We start from the raw sequence: 17,586 nt of genomic DNA on the forward strand, positions 1-17,586 counted from the left end.
TCAACTGGGACTCCACGCTTGGTAATCGAGGAAGTGAAATAAAAACATTAGCGGAGTAATTGGATCCTCTATAAAATTCTTAGGCGTACATGTACATGTATGATTGAACGTGTACACTGACTGCCTGCTGTATCAACGGCTGTTCCATAACTCAAGTTCAGAGCCTCATTAGATGTGAAGTTTGAGAATGAAACGGCAGTTGGGTGCGCAACAACTTGAATGTGTACATTGTTACTGATCGTACAACCAATTGGACACTGGCATCCCTGCTTTATCAACGGCTATTTCATTTTTCTTCAAGTTCAGAGCCTCATTTGATGTGAAAATGAAACAGCAGTTGGGTGCCAACAACTGATGTGAGGAGTACATTGTTTGCAACAGCCATGACATGTGTGCATCAAACAAAACATTTGTAAACACTTTATTGTGTACATTCAACTTGAGCCGAACACTCCAATAGGACATGCACACACTGCTGCTAGTGGCAAAGTCCTTTTCTTGATCAAAGTTCACTCCTAGTTTGTTGAAGTGTCCTTCAGTTGGAAGAATTAACACACCCCCATAAGTACATACTGTAGTACCCCTGTCTGTGGGCAGCTTATCGCAATGCCTTGTACAAGAGATTAAAAAGCATTTTATGTACATTATACCCAGTTCAAATAGCGCCCGCTGTTATATAATGCAAATTCATTCCTGGAAGTTTTTGAAGTCGAGTCCTTGATAGATGTACCAGGGTGTACTGCTCGAGTTGTGTTCCGACTCACTCAATAAAACCTCATAACAAAACCATTCCAACAAACAATTTGTTGTGCTCTAATAAACTTGCTGGATTCCATTCCATACACCCGTTGTACAGGAACTTGGGAATGCAGACCTGTTGGTAGTTTCAGACTCATACTGTAAACGGAATTTATTGACTGGACTCATTTCTGGAGCTTGTTCCATCATTGCTAGAGGATATCACATCATTCAGAGATCCTTTCTGAATGGGAATCTTGTATGACAAGAAGTCAAGTTTGAACTTTATATACTGGTACAGTATAATGCAGAGTTTTCAGTGATAATACATCTAACATCTCTTAAAAACCACTACAAGTGCAACATTGTAAACTTCATTTTTGCGTACTGTTTTACTGGTCAGCTTTTTTGAAAGTTAAAAGCTCTTGCATTGTGTTTGGATGTGGTTTACACGTAACTGTATGAAACTGTTGAAAACCTCACCATTTTGAATGTAAACAAGGGTAACAGTAAAACAAGCATAGAATCATACATTACTTTGGAAGTCTTATTTGACTACAAGATCAACAGTGTGAAACATTTGTGTGTTTATGAGAGTTTACGTCTGATCACAAAAAGTTTGAAAAACACTACTGTGTGAACTGTAAAAACCACTGAGCTCTCTATCTTAGGAGAGTCATTCTAAAGATTTTTGAAGCAGATCCAACATTCTGCAAACATCATGACCTTGATGCGTCGCAACAACAACAAAAAGTCGGCGAACTCGCCCGCGAATGCCAAGTCCAAGACAACTTCATCACCAAACAGCGGTCCGCCCGAATCGAAGGAGCAGCCACGTTACATCGACGAGTCGGTGCAGAATTTCTTCACGGTAGAGGAAGGGTATGGATCGAGCGATGATTGTGAGTTGACGGAGGATTACAAGTCGCCATTAGCGGGAGCTCCAAGGTACCATTCGTATCTGAGTATTGTACCAGATGATGACGAGGATTATATCCCAGATGAAGCAGTGGTTACTCTGAACCAGGTGGAAAATATAGATAATTATTAATAATTATTCTGGGTTTATTTATAGCGCACTTTATCACACACCCCTGGTTGGGCATTAAAGTGGTCAGTATTTTTTTCCTACGTTTTTGAAGTATGGTTTACAATTACATGTACAAGGTGCCTGCGTCGCAGTTTGCTGCCGAACAGACTAGGCGAGCCCCCTTCTTTGATGATGAGTGGAGTGATTTTTTGATGTGCATTACATATACACAACACTTCTCTCATCTTTCAACTCCGGTTTGAATCATCTGGGGTTACTATGTGGATTGGGTTTTCAGTCCCTTCTTGACTCAAGGGTTTTTCCTGGAACAATTCTCTGGGGTTTTCCTGCCACAACCATGTAAAACGAAAACGTCCTTCCTTGTCTTCACAACCAGAATCGATAAATAAAATGAAGCGCTAATGTCTAACGGTCACAACTTCTTTGTTTTTTCATTGTACAGAAGAGCCCCTTTCCTCGCCAGACTCTACGCCATTGTATGATAACACACCAGCCAGTACACCAAGCGACTTACCCAGCCCGGGGGTAGAGGTTGAACAGGATGAAGAAGAGAGGGAACGACTCCGCGCTGAGCTGGCTGAGGTAACAAGTAAATGCAGGAATAAAAGACTGGCCACAGCCGTCGATTTCAACAAACTCTTCCTAACTTAGGATTAATCTTTTGAGGATGAGTTAAGTTCCGTATCGAAAGGCATAGGACACATTGAAACCATCCCAAGTTAAGACGGGTTACTCGTCCTATCTCGAGATAGGATTATTACTAGTTTGTGAAAACGGCTGCAGGTTCTTACCGTTTAAAACCGGCAGGGTCGTGGCCGCGAGATAAAGGCCCAAAGCCAAAAACGCCCTTTTGGTGAAAAGCAAAAATAAATTACAATTATCGATAATCTGTGACAATCTGTTTCTTTAGCAAATTTTCAACCTTGATGGCACTAAACACATTCGGTATTTACTCAAAATATGTATTTAGCATAAAAACTTCTTGGGATCGAGCAACGGAGAGCTGTTAAAGACACTGGACACTACTGGCAATTGTCAAAGACTAATATTTTCACTTGGTGTACATGTACATTCATAAAATAACAAACCTGTGAAACTTTGAGCTCAATTGGTCATCGAAGTTGCAAGAGAATAATGGAAGAAAACCACCCTTGTTGCACAAGTTTCAGATGCTTGTTTCCGAGACCTCAAAACCAAATTCTTAGGTCTCAAAATCAAATTCAAGTATTTTAGTGAAAAATTACTTCTTTCTCCAAACTACGTTACTTCAGAGGGAGCTGTTTCTCAAACTGTTTTACACTATCAACAGCTCTCCATTACTCGCTACCAAGTAAGGTGCTAACAATTATTTTGAGTAATACCAATAGTGTCCATGCCTTTAAAGGGATGCGACTAGTCAATGTTTCTTTGTTCCGCCCCAAATTTGTATTAATTTCTGACTCTTTTGTTTTCAGATTGAGAGTGACATCCTAACCTTGAGGCAAACGCTGCGAGCCAAGGAAGGCCATGCCAAAGAAATCAAACGGAAGCTTGGCGTTACACCCATGAACCAAATGAAAGAAGAACTCAAACACAGCTGGCAGAATTTCCAACAGTCCAATGCGTAAGTTACTTAAGGTTCTATACGCCTCCCTTAATATTTATGCACGAGTACGTCTCAATTCTAACCCCAAACAAGGCCATAGGTGCGGCCACTGCAAGTGTTTTCGGACGTGCGCCTATGGCCTCATTTTGGGTATGAATTATGACATCATGCATGAATATTAAGAGAGGCGTATTGCCAGGGCCCAAGTTCATAGCGCTGCTTAACGTTAAGCAAATTTATGTGCTTACTGTAGCAGAAAAATTTGCTTTGCTTAGGTGTAAGCGTATTTCACGGATTAGCAAGAAAATTCGGTGGCCAGCCTGTGCATTTACCATGTTCACCATAGATTTGCATGGTGACATTATTAGTTTACATGCTCTAAGCACTGGAAGGTGTATTTCGTGTGCTTGAATGGTTAGCATGAAATATAATCTCGCACAGTAACATGAGTAAGCACGAAATCAGCCGTTAAGCAGCTCTATGAAATTCAGCCCTTGACATTTAAAAGGTGTTTGGGTGTGTATGGGTTTGTGTGTTAACAATCTGCATGTATACAAGCTTTTTATTTTGTACACTTTTTTTTATAGCTACAAAATTGTATTAGTAATAGCAGCTTCTTACATGTATTGGGCACTCATGGCACTCCAACATTATTATCCCGGGTCACTTGGCCGTTTATGTCATTGCTTGAAAACCATTTTGGCTCCCTTGAGAGTCTAAAGCATGTGCTGCCAAATATGTAGTGCACTAAGCTAAATAAATCACAAGAACCATCTCTGCCCTCAAAGGTACCCATTTACCCCTGGGTGAAGAGTAGCAATTACAGTCAAGTGTCTTGCTTAAGGACACAAGTGTCATGATTAAGATTCGAACCCACACTCTGATGACTTAACCATCAAAACTTTAGTTCGATGCACTGAACTGCTCGGCTACGACATGCCACTGCTACGACTATCAGTGCGTTTATGGTTGTACTCGCACACTGTAGACTGTGCAATTAAAGGCAGTGGACACTATTGGTAGTTACTCAAAATAATTATTAGCATAAAACCTCACTTGGTAACGACTAATGGGGAGAGGTTGGTAGTATAAAACATTGTGAGAAACGGCTCCCTCTGAAGTGGAGTAGTTTTCGAAAACGAAGTAATTTTTCACGAATTTGATTTCGAGACCTCAAGTTTAGAATTTGAGGTCCCGAAATCAAGCATCTGAAAGCACACAACTTCGTTTGACAAGGGTGTTTTTTCTTTCATTAATATCTCGCAACTTTGACGACCAATTGAGCTCAAATTTTCACAGGTTTGTTATTTTATGCATATGTTGAGATACACCAACTGTGAAGACTAGTCTTTGACAATTACTAATAGTGTCCACTGTCTTTAAAGTTGCACGGCCCCATTGTCGCAGAGATATAAAAAAATTAAAAAATCAGAAATTTATTTAGAACGATTTTCTTGAAAACGTATTAAAATGTATCTGTAACATGCAGAAGTGTTTGTACGGGCCGATGAAATTTTCAGAATTTTTATCTGGAAAATTTTTAAAACATTAAAAACTTACGCATACCATGTAAATGTGTACAAACAACTTGTACGTATGAAAAGTTGCTTGAACATATAACATGCTTATGAACCTGAGATAGTGTAAGGATCTGTACAATAATTACACATGATTCACACACCATAACAATTGATGACAACTACATGTACTGTACAGATATGTCAACACAAGTACAAAACTAGCAGAATGGAATGATAAAGTTGTTACATCAGAAACGTAAGTAGTATGCATGCATTCATCCATTTTCATGATGCGCACCGCACTAACCACATGCGCCTACCCTTTCCAACATACGCAAAGGAATTTACTTCAAAAATGGCGGAAATGGTACAGTAGTTGCGTATTGTGCGGAGGTGCTTTCAGTGTCATGCGACGGTACCGTCAACGCATTAACAAATATAACAGCATGATACCTCATATTCCATTGGAAAATTCCACAGTTACCATGGTTATACAAATACAGTGAATTTTACATTTTAAACCGCCAATTGGAAAAAAGGTAGTAAACCTGAGCTCCACGCTTAAAGGCAGTAGACACTATTGTGTGCCAATGTTTTTTTTCTTTCATTACTATCTCGCAACCAATTGAGCTCAAATTTTCACAGGTTTGTTAATTTAAAAAAATAATAATAATAATAATAATAAGACTTGTAATGCGCATGTATCCACCCTGCTGGGTGTTCAAGTTTTATGCATATGGATGTTGAGATAAACCAAGTGAGAAGACTAGTCTTTGACAATTACCAATAGTGTCCAGTGTCTTTAATCCCTTGAGACCAAAGTGGCCGCAATTGGCTTGGTACCAAAATGCCATAGCAGTTGCAAACAGCTGCAAGATTTGACTTACAAAATATGTACATGTACTTCCTCTTAAATACAAGAGTGGGAGCAAGAGGTCAAAGAAAAGGTCATAGACCGAATCGACACTGTCCAATGTGTTCCATGTTACAAAGAATATACCGGTACACAATGACATCGGTTATTCTTAGATGTTAAATTTGCATCGGGGAGAAAGATTTTACCCATACATCGATGTGTGTTTACTCAGTATACTAGGGTGGGATTCGAACCCACGACCCTTGCAATTCTAGAGCAGTGTCTTACTAACAAGACTACCAAAGTTGCCCGGTAGCTAGAGACAGTTCGAATCCAGCTCTGAACATGTTGAATGGCCTCTTCTGTGCGTAACTCTGGAATTATCAACATAACAATCCAACAAAAGTAAACCTGTCACCACCAAAAGTCATTGTTTCAGAAAAAACTCATCATGTAGTTTAATTACTAATGTTTTGTTTATGTTGTTCTGTTACAGTTTGTTTTCTGTCTTGTTCATTTGCATTAGTCGTTAGATTGATGTTTTAAACGCTTCAGTTCAACTAACCGAAAGCTTGCCATGCCTATTTGTTGTGTACAAAACAATTTACCAAAAGCTCATGTCTCCACTACATGTACATATATCCAGGATTCATGTACATTAGTACATTATTTCAAATTTCAAAGAGTGTACAAATATATCTGTAAATTGGGTGCATTGTGTTTAACATTTTACCTTGTACTATGTACAGTAAATTTCTCAACGTCATGCTCAAAGATCAGTCTTCAAAGTGCTTTTGGCACGAATAGCCTGCTGCCGCAAAAGCTTACCCGCACGCTAATAACACAGAAAATACTGCTTTAAAAAAAATCCCTTTTTAGCAATATTGAGCGGTAAAAGCAGTTCACAATATGTAAATGTGACATTGTAGTTTAGTTTGTAACCTGTCTGGTTAGCTTGTTTTTGTGCTCTGGGCCATATTGAACCCTGGGCCCAATATCGTGGCTCTGCCTACCACTGAATTTTGCGCTTAAGATCACCTTTCTCTGCTTCTATTGTGCCCTCACTGGGGTCAAAAAGCGCCCTCACTGGGGTCAAAAAGTGCCCTCACTGGGGTCAAAAAGCACCCTCACTGGGGTCAAAAAGTGCCCTCACTGGGGTCAAAAAGCGCCCTCACTGGGGTCAAAAAGCGCCCTCACTGGGGTCAAAAAGCGCCCTCACTGGGGTCAAAAAGCACCCTCACTGGGGTCAAAAAGCGCCCTCACTGGGGTCAAAAAGCACCCTCACTGGGGTCAAAAGAGGCCAACGATTGGACTATATCTGTTCTATGTGCGTGCAAACGTGCGCGTCAGTGGAGCGTTTTGCGTATGCAAGGGTTCTATTCGTTCTCAAAGTTTAACATTGTCCGGTGGGTGCAATCTCCCAATATACATTAGCCCTTAAACTATGCACAAGTTTGAATTTGTCAAAATGTTGTATCTTGCTTAAAACCTGGATATTACGTACCGTACACACAAAACAAATGTGCACCCATAATGTACCAAGATACGTTTTATTTTTGCATGGAGCATTTTTGTGTGTGGTTTATGTACAACGTTTTAACAAAATCGAGATAGAAATTGTGCTGTGACGATGTCCTCTTTCTAAATTCAATAATCACCCAGACTCATACAGTATATTTCAATGTAATTTGTATGGCTTCTGACTAGCACCCCGGAACAAAGAGATACATGAATGGACAAAATAGGGGGAGCATCAACATAGGGCTAGATAGCTCAGTTGGTAGAGAGTACAGCGTGTGCTGCCAAATATGTAGCGCTCCAAGCTACATCAATCCCAAAAACCATCTCCTGCTCTCACAGGTACACACTTACCCCTGGGTGAAGAGAAGTATTTAAATTTGAGTATCATGCTCTAGGAAAACAAGTGTCATGACCAGGACTCGAACCCACACTCCAATGACTTAACCAACTGAACTTGAAATCGATACTCTTTAACCACTCAGGCCATGACACCCTTTAACATACATGTACCGGTACATATAGGACTCTCGGTTGGTAGAGCGCCGGTAGGATAAACCGGAGGTCGTTGGTTCAAATCACGCTCTAGTCAATTTGTCTTTGCTCAACCCCCAAATCATTTTATGTAATACAGGTACAACAAGACGAAGAGTGGGCTAGCCACAGCGGGTCAGAAGACCACGTCAGCGTTCAACACCTTCGGCACGGCCGTCTCCAAGAAGCTTGGCGACATGAGAGATTCAAACACCTTCAAGTCTTTTGAGGAGAAGATGTCATCGGCATCAACCACCATCAAGGTATGAGTTTATAATCACAGTGTGAAGCCTGTTACATGTACGTTCATAATGGGTGCGTTCGATTAGCTTCCCTGGGTCGACCCCACGGATGAGCCCCTGACAAAAGCTAATCGAACGATCACTCACCCTCTCGTGGTGACATCATGCACCTTGGGCCAGTCCCAAGTGACCCACTCCACAAGCAGGGCACTTGGGGCTAACCCGGGTGAGCCCCTGGAATGATGTCAAAGCTATTTGAACGTACCGGGGGCAGATCGGGGTCGACCAATCAATCACCCTCTCGTGGTGACGTCATGCACCTGGGGCCAGTCCCAAGTGACCCACTCCACTCGGGGGGTGACCCGAGTGAGCCCCTGGAAAGACGTCAAAGCTATTCGAATGTACCGGTGGCAGATTGGGGTTGACCCAGGGAAGCTAATTGAACACACCCAGAAATAATAATGTCAGGCCTTGAGTTAATCTACGGCACCCACAGCAACTGCCAGGGTGCCAAGTGCTTTTACTGTAGTGCCCTTTACAAAGTTCTTTCAATAAACCTTCAATATGAGAAGCTATAATACAAGTACAATCAAATAAAGGTAGCCTGAACATCTAACATCACACTTCCAAGCTTGTGAATTACGCCAGAAACCTGCTTATGGATGAACCTTTGACCTCACATTCATTTCACATGGAGACTCGCAGTCGAATCCAACGCACATCACACAACATTACATGCATGTACAGTGCATATGTACAATGTACAAACATGCCTCTGAATGCAGACGACCGAAAGTGCTGCTGACAAACATCACCTTGGACCAATCAAAACACAGGTATTGAAAGCTTACGTCACTACACAATTATCCAATGAAACATTGTATCCAATAAAATCATTGGGCCTGTACATGTAAGACCAGTGCCAGTCTTTATCCTTGCGTATAAAGACAGGGGACCAGTCATAAACACGGGCAGTCATGTTGGCTCAGTGGTTTGTGTCCCTGCCTTTCACCTCTATGGACCAAGGTTCGATGCCCGGACCAGGGCCTTGCATGTGGATCGTTGTATGGTTTTCCTATATGGGTTTTCCTCCCGCATCTAAACCTGAAAGTTTTTAAATGTTTTCTTTACGAAAAGAGTTGGTGTGATGTTTCCATTTTAATGCTTTGTCGACTATTTAATTCAGATTCAGAAAGGTTCTAACCACCAACTTTCTGACATTTCTCTCCAGACAAAGGTCGTCGGAGGAAAGACACAAGAGTCCAGTTTTGAGGAAGTACTCCAGAGCACGGCAAGCGCTGAGCAAGAGAATGACTCAAACGTTAACTCAGCACTCATCACAGAAGACCAAGAAAAGATTCCGTTGTAGATTCCATTTTCTCTTCATTTAGCTGTTTGTTTTTTCTTTTCTTTTGAGCTGGCTGTATCTGTATTGTTTTCATCCTGGCCCTTCATCCCACCTTCCTCTCTTTTCTTACTCCAGCTTCTCTATTTGTCTCATCGGGTCATCCCACTTCACTGATTACCATTTTTCATCTCCAACTTTGTGTCTCATTTCCTCCTTTTTTCATCCTTTAAAGGGTCTGTACATGTATATGTTTGGTTACGAATCTGAAAATTAATGTTAATTTATAACCTTACGTGGTAAGAAGTATAATGCCTTTTGAGAAACATTTCACTTCAAAGTACTGAAAAAATATTTATTTTTATCCCCCCAAATTTGAATATAAGAAAGCGTTACCGGTATCGCTTTTGAGATTATTGTATACCTATAAGGGATTTTTCTTCCTGCATGGATATATTCACTCCGGATTTTCGGCAATATCTCAACTACATGTAGGACTGAAATAGTCAAAGGGTTCCAAAAACCCAAATGTGTACAGACCCTTTAAAATATTATTTTGTCCTTTTTTTCAGCTCATATTTGACTCCATTACTTACTTGTTTCTTCTATTGTCTTCATCTGCTTCTGTTCTCATCTCATACTATTCTATCTATTTAACACTTTCCCTACTGCTGTAGATAAGATCAGTTGACTGGGTCCTATGGAGCTCAACGACCATGGATGATTTTTGGGGAACTCAAATCCACGGAACTGGAAAACTCAACTGACTTGACTTCAGTCATTATCTTCTGCTCTTCCCATCATCTCCATTTGTCTTGCATTGCCTCCTCTTTCTTGACCATCCTTATGCATTTCATGTTCTTCATCTTTTACGGGAACCCTCCATTTAAGAATTTCAGAGTTTTTCAAAAGCTCGGAAAGTATGCATCCTTTACACAGCTTGTGTGTTTACATTGAAATACATGGGTCACTAAACTTATTGTATGGGCAGTTAATCTGCCTGGTGCAGTCAGCAGCCCTCCTGGTGTGTGCATGATACAATTCCACTGTTTGGAAAAGGAATAACATGGATATAACAGTTGTTAGTTGTCAGATGAAAAAGGATGTTTCATTTAAAGCCTCTTTCTGTAGTGGAGCTTTCCCGCCTTTTTTTGTAGCACCCTAAAGCCAGGTTCATACTTCCTGCGAATGCAAATGCAAAGCAAATTTGACATGAATTTAACGCCGCAACTCTGTTTTCGCAGCGAATGTTTCGCAAAAGTTGAGCACAGCTCAACTGTTGCGAATTATTCAATGCGAATTTGTGACATCAACATTTGCATTCGCCTTCGCAGGAAGTATGAACCAGGCTTTATTTTGTATGTAACCCAACTCATCCATCTCCTGCCACCTGCTCTTACCTGAATTTTGTTAAATTTTTATTTACACCAAAGCAACCTTGGGGCCAGGCATGCTATGTTCTTAGCTGTGCTTGTCAATTTACACATAATGCTTATAGATTTTGATGGATTTGTGAAGGTTTGTTGCCCAAGGGATTCAATTTTTGTTTGGTTCCTTTCCCTATTTCATGTATTTCTTTTGATGAGTTAGCCTGTATACATGTACATGTACAGTCATCTCGATATATACATGAAATGACGCGTTGATGGGCTTGGATGGTGTCTGCTTACAACAGTAAATTTATAAAGTTGTCTTTTCTTGTGACGGATTTAAGAAGAGTACCACAGAAACAGTATATATATTTTAATAAAGTGAAGAAGTTTATGAAATTGGCCATCTATCCCCTCTATGAAAATACGTATGAATTTATCAGAAGAAAATAATGTACGTGTTGATGTACATTATATAATAGATGTTAAATTTGCATCGGAGATAAAGAATATTAATTTTGGTTTCTACCCATACACCTATGTGTGTTCGCACTGTATACTCAGTACTTCCCCCGAGTCCTGTGAAAAAAATATCACAGGCATATTACTCATGTGGGATTCCTAACACACATCGGTGTATGGGTAGAAAAAGAAAAAAAATTAATATGGATGTACATTGTTCTATAAAGTTATGTCTGTGATGTTTGAAGCATTTATAACAAGCAAAACAAAAACAGAAACTCCTGTTTACGTATGTTTATTCTAGCCAGTAATGTGCACAAATAAATATAAGAAAAAAAAGGTTTAAAAAAAAAGTAAAGTTTACAAACTTAGTTTGCTTCTGGACTCTAGTATGGTTCATCAATGTTGAAAAGCCCATATGCCTTGATTAGCTTTCTAACGCACAACCAAAGTCACCTTTCATGTTCACCCACGATGTACTTTGGTTTCGACATTACGGAAGCCAGAGCAGTATTCAATAGCGAAAACCTGAATCATTATGCCGCCACCACGCCTCGACTCAATCTCACCGCAACCATTTACGACTTGTCCACACGTCTATTGGCCTTTAAGTGTGACGGGAGTACAATAGGGCTGCATATAACAATAATAATAGTTGTGCACATTATAGTAAGGCCTCCATTTTTTCACCTTGCCCCACCAGATTTGTCCTGAATAGAATACTGCATCAGAACATTTTTACTATAATTGCCTCGAACGCCAAGCCTTGAGAACATTCTAAAAGTTTGTTTTTGGAAAAATTTACTGAATAATTGGTACAATAAAACTTCACAACTCTTAATGTGTACAGATGTATGCTAGCATTAAATGCAGTCTGTTGTTTACTTGTGTACATGTTTACTGTAATTCTGAATGGAAAAATATGGAGAAATTTAATACCTTCTTCTTTGATGTTACTTTGTCAGTTCAGTGCAGTCTGGTACATGTATCTCCAGCCACTGCCACCACTAGTGGCTTAAACAGCAATGGTTCGTACCAATTCAAGTGTTAACCTACATACATGTATTGGATGTTATCCTTTTTCTTTCAAGAAATTTATACACTTAGAGATTATACATTTAAAGGTACTATACATGTCCATCCTTGGAAGGTTACGTTAAATGGTTTCTTTTCAAATCTTTTTAAACTTCAAACTGACCGATCAAGTTTTTAATTAAATAATGTCCACAATCGGTTATGAGTTATTGGGGGGTTTGTGCACGTTTATATTGTGCCTATTTTGATATGGCAAATTGTAGTCAGTATTGGGGAAATAATTTTCTCACACTCGTCAAAAGTTAAGCCATTACACACTTTCGGGACAGAACAAAAAATAAAAGTTAACAGATTTACAAATAATTTACAGGGTTTACAGAAGGTAATGGTGAAAGACTTCTATTGAAATATTATTCCATGAAATGCTTTACTTTATGAGAAAACATTAAAACAATTATCAATTTTCGTTATCGAGAATTACGGATTTATTTTAAACACATGTCATAACACGGCGATACGTGCGGAATAAAAGGGTGGGTTTTCCTGTTATTTTCTCCCGACTCGATGACCGATTGAGCCTAAATTTCACAGGTTTGTTATTTTGTATATAAGTTGTGATACACGAAGTGTGGGCCTTTGGACAATACTGTTTACCGAAAGTGTCCAATGGCTTTAAGATGGAAAAACCCTAGCGGATAATTGTTACTGGTATCAAGTTCATATTCAAACCATTTTTGTTGTATATTAAAAGTTTATTATTTGTCTCTTTGGTCAGTATCTATCATGAATGATTCTTTTCAATAGGATTAAGCAGGAAATTATGAGAAAGTTTAACAGAAAGAAAGAAAAATTGTTGCACCATTAGCCTGAGCAGGAAATTATATTATTTTTGTAACCAAAAATGTTTCCTTTTTGTTTTTCTTTTCTTATTTTTGAAAGTAATGGTGAATCTCAAATCATTCCGTGCTGTATATTGAATGAAGTGCAAATTATACAACATTTAATTTCAGAGTCTTTAATTGTTATAAAATGGAACAATTCCAAAAGAGTTTCAAGAATTGTCTTTTTTTTTTTTTTTTTCTGCATACCAATTGAGTATGCAAAAATGACATGTATATAAATATATTTATTTTACTTGGTTAGTCCATGTACTGTAAAGAATATTAGGAATTTATGACATAGTGAATGCGAGAAAAGCTTTTACCACAACATAAATTGCTTGGCATTAATCAAATTGAATAGGTTGATTTGCCTTTTAGACAAAATGTAAATTTGTTTTAACTGATTTAAATATATATTATTCAGGATAAAGCACAGTTGTGTTAGTATTGTCATAAAGCGATGTATGGTATGACTGTACACTCAGTGTTTCCCAGGTCCTGCAGGGAAAATACACAATAGACGCTTGGTGGGATTCCAACCTTAGACCTTCCATTTGAAGGGTTATGAACCATATAGTGACAGTCCCTCGGTTGGGATTTGACCCTATAACCTTTTAACATAGTTCCAACTAGCTTCTGGGCATCACCAGGACCCAATTTCATGGCTCTGCTTACCGCCGCATTCTGCACTTGCGATCACCATTCTCCGCTTACATGCAAGCGCCGAATTTCTGCGCTAGCTGTGTAAGCATAGAATGCCTAGTAACGTGTAGTAGGCATGCGCACAAGCCCAAATTCCCGCTAACCCTTGAAGTAAGCTTGGCGTAAGCACAGAATTCCATGAAATTGGCCCTGATGAGGTTTTTGGTCTAGTAGTAAAGACATGCTCCAGAATGCAGGAGTTTGAACCCCAACCCACTGTACCCACCAGCAGTGAAGGGAAACTGAAAGATATTGACGCTCACTCAGTTGAGATGTGAACCAATAACCTTTTAGTTCACACTTGGTATAGTAAAAACGCTCATGCGGGAGTTCGAACCCCACCCCAAGGTGTCTGTGGTTGGTTCTGTTCTCACCAGCGGTGAAGGGAAACTGAAAGATATTGACGCTCACTCAGTTGGGATGTGAACCAATTACCTTTTAGTTTACACTTGGTCTAGTAGTAAAATCAAGCTCATGCTGGAGTTCGAACCCATCCCAAGATGTCTATGGTTGGTTTTGAACAGTGAAAGATATTAACACTATCTCAGTTGGGATCTGAACCCATAACCCTTCTATTTCATGTGTTCAGTGGTTGAGACATTATGGCCTAGAATGCACTCAGGGGTATTCATGGGTTTCCTGCGAAGGTAGACTCCAATATTGTGTATGAAAAAGCCTTTGGAGCGCTAAGGTTGCAAAGGGTTGTATACTCCCCAGGGAGATGAGAAAGATTAAAGGAATGTTATAAGCCCTATGACCAGGGGTGGATTTCACAAAGATTTAGGACTAGTCTTACATGTATCTCAAGTTAGGACTAGCCTTATGTTTTCAATATCTCCTAGGACGCTCCAAGTTAGAACTAGTCCTAACCCTTTGTGAAATCGACCCCTGGGCACTAATGTAAAAGGCATTTAAAGGTTATTGGGAAATGCGCTAGATAAGAACTAGTTATTGTTTATTTTTAAAGGTTCTACTCCATCCTGGGAATGGTGTCGGGGTTTTGTGTTGAGTAGGATTCATACAGCGCCAAATGTACAGGGCCTACCATACATCGGTGAAGGGGAAACTAAATTGTAATTAGAATGTATGTTAATTCAACCTCATTCCCAATGAGTGATTGATCTCGCCGCGCCATTTTGTTTCCCTTGTTCACTCACAACTCTTGGTACATGGTTAATTTAAATGTCTAATATGGCACGTGTTGTTTAGGCCTGTCGTCAATCTATGTGTGCTCTAGTGTAGAAGCCCGCAAAAGAGGCTTCAAGTCAAACACAGAGCAACTGGTCCCCTCTCTTTCTTGATCTTGTGACATGTCTAACTATGTGGTTTAGGGTGACCATGTAAAAACAGGATTCATTTGAAATGGGGATCGTGTCACAATACTTGCAGTTTGGCAAGCATTGTACTAGCACGATACTAAGCGCTTAAATGTTCTTTACCAAGCATCACGCAAAGCAGTCACCCTTTGGAGCCAATCAGCATTGTTTCTCAGTGCATCCCTACCAGGGGTTAGTGACGAGAGGTATCAATATGGCACGCTGCCCGACGGTAGCGAGGCTGATTTTGATTGGATTACTAACAGTAATGTAGTTTTTCAGTAACAATGTTTATCAGAGTTGATGTGGCTCCACTTTCAAACTTAGTATTGACATTTGCATTTAGGGCCATGTGGTATTGCCTAGTACAGGGCCCAATTTCATAAAGCCTGTAAGCACAACAACTTGCTAAGCACTAAAGAAATATATTGCTTAACAGAAACTGGTAACCAGCTAAAAGTCAATATTACATTGTTGTGAAAGTTGCACCACCCATTGTTTGCTTAGCATAGAAGTTTGCTAAGCAGTATTTTCTGTTTAACAGCTTTATGAATTTAGCCCCTGTACTTTGATGATTGCTCTCTCTCTCATACAGACATTTTATCTACAAAATGTTATCGTGGTATAACCACCAACCTTTAGTGAAACAATTAGGAAGTGTCAGTAATTATCAAATATTAGGGGAACATTAACTTTAAACATGTTAATTGAGTACATGTTGCAGTATTGGTGCAGATTTGAAATAATATTTTTCGCTAAGCGCATGGGGACCCCATAGTGATATGCGGTCTCTTTAAAAGGTATTAATATTGATTATTTTCTAATAAGTTCATTTAAAGTTTGTAGAGAAATCAGAGAATAGTTGTGACTCGTAATAAAAATTCATTTGATGAATTGAAAATTGTGACAGACAGTTTTGTTTTAGAATTTGTGACTTGTTTTTGCTTCTCTCATTTCTGCTTTCCTAAATTTAAGATGCAATAGTTGAGTATCTGCCAAATTAAAACTGTTGACCAATCAGAGAGTCGATCAGTAAATCATTTGCATAAGCAGATGATGTATTAGACTGGGCCCCTGTCTTTATCAGCAAGGATAAATACCTACTACTCAGATCCAGTGATTCCATTGGATACAATTATAATCATTGGGTAAAAGGTGCAGTGCGAGCAGTGACATGAGCTTTCCATAGATGCCCAAACAGTACACTCCTATCACGTCCGCCGCGGTTGAGGCTAATGATGTATGCATGGGCATGGTTGACCTACATTGATACAACGCACATTCGTATACATCACATTCCATTGACAACTTTGTGCTGTTGTCTTGACCAATCAGGGCTCAGTAGCATTTTGCAGTGACTACATGGCTCTTTTATTGACCAATAGGAGAACGGTTTACACTTGTGCGCCCCCCCCCCCCCCGGTCAACATCTTACCCCATTATGTGGTTTTCTATGTGGCTTGATTGCCATTCGTATGCTAGCTGTTTTGGACTCGGTATGTGAGCTCAAAGCAATGGGAATTTATCGTTCGTCTCGGCTAGCTAAAATTGAATTATGCGAGTTTTTGTGAGCTACAAAAGTACTGAATTCAGTCATGCTTGAAGCTTTAGATGCTGTGGAAAAGAATGTGTACACGTGCGTGTACAGCCATGTGTACCTGGGATGTTGCTGTTGACTCTGAAAGACAAGGTGAAGTCTGGAACTTCCTGAGCATTTATGTCTCTACTCTTCTGTGTTTGTAGTCAACTCTGCTCTGAGAAATATTGTCTGGAGCGAATTATTCTCAGTCAGATAAGTGACGGTTCCTCAGGATGCTAAACATGTACCTGCAGAGGTTTGGACCAAGCGGCCAGGCGGCTCTTGACAATGCTGAGTACGGGATTTCATTTTCGTTCGCCGAGTTCTCCGTTTCCCGCTGGCACTGACTCTTGACGGCACACACGTACATGACGACATCCATTGGAGTACGGAGCCCCCAGCGCGAAGTCCTAGGCATACATGCTACAAAACAACCAGTTATGTAAGTTTGTTTCATGTTACGTCTATTATGGCCTGCTAAATGTATTCGTGATAGACTAGATAGATTGCTTTCCCTTTCGGGAAAACTTTCCGTATCCTGCCACCGCACTTTTCCACTCATTTTTATACAAACAGGGATATCTCATTGAGGTAAATTAGATACCATAAAAAATATTTTAAATCAAATGAAAAGGTGGCGGCGAGGTACGGAAACTTTTACAAACTGAGAGTGAAAAGGAGGGAGAGGGAACAAACGTGTAAAGTTATCATTTGCTAGTTCGCATGTGTATCAGGGAGCGGGCTGTTAGTATACCACTCGGCTCTGACCACTTATCTTATATACCGCCCTCTAGTGACAACTTATGGTTAAACCCACTCGCTCGTGTATGACTGAACACTGACCTAAACAAT

The 17,586-nt window shown here is 39.8% G+C and overlaps 1 pseudogene; it reads left to right on the forward strand.

Moving 5' to 3' along the window:
- Window positions 1-706: 706 nt before the first annotated feature.
- Window positions 707-16,060, forward strand: LOC139949455 (uncharacterized; annotated as a pseudogene).
- Window positions 16,061-17,586: the final 1,526 nt, after the last annotated feature.

The sequence above is a fragment of the Asterias amurensis genome, chromosome 17 (genome assembly GCF_032118995.1).
Source record: "Asterias amurensis chromosome 17, ASM3211899v1".
Taxonomy (NCBI): Eukaryota; Metazoa; Echinodermata; class Asteroidea; order Forcipulatida; family Asteriidae; genus Asterias; species Asterias amurensis.